Here is a 4,241-nt window from a genome sequence, read left to right as displayed (position 1 = left end):
AACGGATAGTATGTCTCTTCCTGTTTGGGGTAATTGATGATGAATGGTACAGCATGAGAGCTCACCCTACAGGCCCTTCTGACTCCAATTTAAATCAGGTTTCTGTTAATTCATCTTCACACCTCTACTCATAGTGATGCCATTGCAATAACCTGGTTATCATTTAACAGAAAAGGAAAGAGATGCCATTTGTACAGCTTTGCCAAAAAGCTGCATTTAACATGTTCCAAGTCTGTTCCCCGCTGATTGACGGGGGAAGGGCCAGTTTAGACACATTCCCAGTAAGGTCTAAGTGACATGGAAACATGCTTACCCAGTGATCACATCTGGAAACAGGTAATTGGCCAGAATGGACATATGGATCTCTCTCCTCTCTCCTCTCTCCTCTCCCTTGGGACTCCTGTGGCAGGGTCATGCTCTCCCCTGTGGCACATGGCACATGGCCATGTTGGGCTCCACACATGACCCATAGACAGTAATCTGCCTGGATGCTGAACCACACCTGGCTGCAACATGGAACAGAAACTCTGGACACCAGCCATGCTTCTGGCTCTGCTGAACTCCCAGCTGCCCTCTTCTCGGGACTGGCTTGGGGGAAATGGGACGTTCAAAATTGAGAAATGTAATTCTATGCCAATAAAATCCTCTCATCCTCCCATGGGGGCTTCTGAAAATCCTTATTTCAGCAGTGCCCCAAGAACTTCCACCTCATTCCCACACATGTCTGGGAAATGTGGCACATTAATTCCTCCACCAGCAAGAGCACTAACAATTACTTAATTTTGAAAACTGAGTTATTCTTTGAGAAAGTGGAGCATATGCCATTCCGTTTGTTTTGTTTGTTGTGTTTTTGTTAGTGTGGATGAAAAGGTGGGTAGTCATGTCTTAGGCCAGCATCTTCTATGACAAATGCCAATCTTTACCTTAACTGAACTGGTCTATTGTCTTTTTGCATCTACAATAACATACTTGTGGAATGTCAGAGTAAATCCTTAATTTCCAGACCCTCAGAACACCATCTCCCACCAGGATACAAGAACCTTTCATTGCTATCTTGTTCCCTGTATACCATCTCTATGTGCTGTAAATGTGAATTGTTAACTCTCCTATAGCCACCAATGTAAAATAAATGTCTGTTTTATTTTTTATCCAATCTCAGAGATTTTCCCACTCTGCTTTCTCTCACCTCCCTAATATACCACCAATGGATTTCATGTAACTCCCTTACATCTTTATCCTTTGATTCTGATGTATAAAACAATGTACAAAACTGTCATTCGCTAGAGCACTTCCTCAATCTGTTGAGATTTTTCTTCCCAGCAATTGTCATGAGTTTGGCTCAAATAAACTCATAAAAAAATCTTACAGGTTTGGATGTTTCTTTTCTTTCTTTCTTTCTTTCTTTCTTTCTTCTCTCCTCCTCCTCCTCCTCCTTCTTCTTCCTCTTCTTCTTTTTGGTCTTTTTACATTTTATTATTTTTCCCTCTAAATAGTTAAGTTTTATGTATTCCTTGTTTTTAATTGTTGACAGTATTTCAGATATCCCCCATTCCCCGCCCTTTGCCTCTCTCCACCCAGCCCTGTCCCACTCCAGGCTTTCACATGGGCTATGTATATATGCATACAAATTCTTTGGTTAATCTTTTCCCATTCCCCCCACCCCTTCCCTCTTCACTTCTTTCTTTTCTCAGCACCTCCAAATTGCTAGAGGAGATGGCAAGGCCACTGGATTTAAATATACTCAACTCTAATCATATTGCATCAGAAATTGCTAGTACAATTGAGCTGCAATGATAGCATTGTAATTAACTGGTTATTAATACTAGAAGGGGAGCAAAGGGAAGGCCAGACATTATAGGCACTCCGTTTCAGGGCAGCTTCACCAGGAAGATATAACTTCACAATCCCCAGGGATCCAACAAAGAGAAGATAGACACATGCCCCGTAAAGTAGGAATGACATAGGGAAGATACTTGTCCGTCAGTCACACCTGGGAACAGATGTCTTTGGCCAGAATGGTCATGGCCACTGTAAACACCTAAAGATTTTGGACATTTAATCTCCTGGAGAAAAAAAGTTCACTCTCTTGGTTCCTCTCTGCACACTTGGCTCATGGCTCAAACTTGGCTTCCTGGCATTCTCCCATGTGGCCCACAGCCATGGGGACCCCATGCACAATATACTAACAGACTGCAACTAGCCTGGTGCTGAACGGGACCCAGCTCCAACATGGAAAGGAAACTCTGGACAATGGCTTTGCTTGCAGCTCTACTGAAACCCCAGCTACATTTCTTCTATGACTGGACTAAGGGAAATGGGACTTTGGGAACCCAAGGGTGTAATCCCACAGAAATAAAGCTTTCTACCATATTGCATGCTCCCGTGTGAGTCTCAGAAAATTCCTTTTTTCAGGATATTGCAAAGGCCCCATTCCCACTAGCCACAAGGAAAGACAAGGCACGTTTTTCTCTGATAACAGTGACATATTAGGAACCATCCAGAGATTTGGCTCTCAAGAAAACCATGTTTTCTTTCTTATGAATCCCAAGATGCCTGCAGGACAGCAAAAGGAAACCTGCTAGTGCGGAGACCTAAAGGACCAGTAGCAATGGTAACAGTTTCTTTTCCTGAGGGAAGGAAACTCCTCGCAAATGTTCCTCCTACAGAACAGAGTGGTGTGGGGTTCAGGCTGTTGACGCCCTCCTTTTCCTTTAGGCATTTTGTATTTCTACTCGTGCGTTACATAAAACGGGGTCAACTGACCTGGCTGTGATGGCTGCAGACATTTGTAACTGTTTCACTAATCAGTGTGTGCGGTCAGCGGAGGATTAGGAAAAGCTTCTAGCTTTATTAGCATTCAAGCTGAGCTTTCTCATCACTAGGGAACACAGCAAATCAATGCTCACAAGATGCCTAATCTTCACCCTCACCTCCACCTACACCTCTACTTGTTCACAACACCCTCTATAGTTACCAGCTGACTGTGAAATGGAAACAGGTATTCTGGAAGTATCTTTCTACACACACACACACACACACCGCAACACACACACACACACACCGCAACACACACACACACACACACACACACACAATTTTCTGCAATAATATCCCACACTGGAGACCAACCCACAAGAACAGCTGTATCATTGACAAAAGCCCTTTTAAGATAGGAGATGATGGGAATAGAATTGATCTGCAGTTTCTGAAGGAATCACTCTCTGAGATATAAGCTGTGCTCAAAGTCCATGTTCTTTGTTCCATGACCCAGGTTCCAAAACCTATATCCCTCCTGCTGGACCACAGTAAAGTCAAGTAAAGCACCGTTCACCTGGGCTGAAAAGTCATTATGTTTTCAAACTGGAAGCTATGGGAGTCTTCTTGCTAATCACTGTACAACGTGGTTTGAGCAATACTGGCTCTGGTCACCTGCTGTTCTTTTGTATGACTACACGGGAAACATAGAATGAGGAAAGAGATACATTAAGATTGCTAAAACGGTGATGAGATCTGGCAGGTGGCTGGGAACCCTGATGAGAGCTTCAGATGCAGAGATTTCCTCATCAAAGATCTAGTTCTGGCAACTGTCTTCCAACTCCACCTTCACTTATGTGGGCCTCTTGCCTTTTAATTGTAAAGTATCAACTTGGATTTCTTTTATTGTTTTGCATTTTTATTTGTTATGATCAAATATTTGCATTTCAAATACCAAAGCAACAACAATAACACAAGTTCTTAGCTCATTTAAAATAAGAATTCTAGGTTTTTATCATTTAAATTTCTCTTGTGGTCCACCATGCTAAGTCAAACATTTCAGTGTTTCAAAATGATTTCAACATTTTGTGTGCATGGACAGAAGTATACCATATTTTATTCTCTCTGGACTTTCTGCTGGCTTTCCTTTTCCCGGGGTTGAGTTACATTCATCTATAGATGAGGACATTTTAAAACCTAGCCCATCTGTAAATTAGGAATTGCCTGCTAATGAAAGCCATATGTAATCTCCAATCCTGCTTTTAATCAGTCGTTTCAACTTTTTCACTAAGAAAACCTTTACGCCACACTGCTCATGGAGAATCCTGAAGTATCATTAGCATAATTGTACAGCCCTGGGGATTAAGAGTAGGACAAATCTGGGCTGAAGTCCAGCTCTGCCACTAACTAGCAATGTGACCTTGGGCCAGTTGCTTCATTAATATGAACTTCAGGTAGCTCTCTCATTTTGCTTTTGTGAGGATTAA

This window comes from Myotis davidii, unplaced genomic scaffold, assembly GCF_000327345.1.
Source record: "Myotis davidii unplaced genomic scaffold, ASM32734v1 scaffold226, whole genome shotgun sequence".
NCBI lineage: Eukaryota > Metazoa > Chordata > Mammalia > Chiroptera > Vespertilionidae > Myotis > Myotis davidii.
This window is presented reverse-complemented; position numbering follows the sequence as displayed.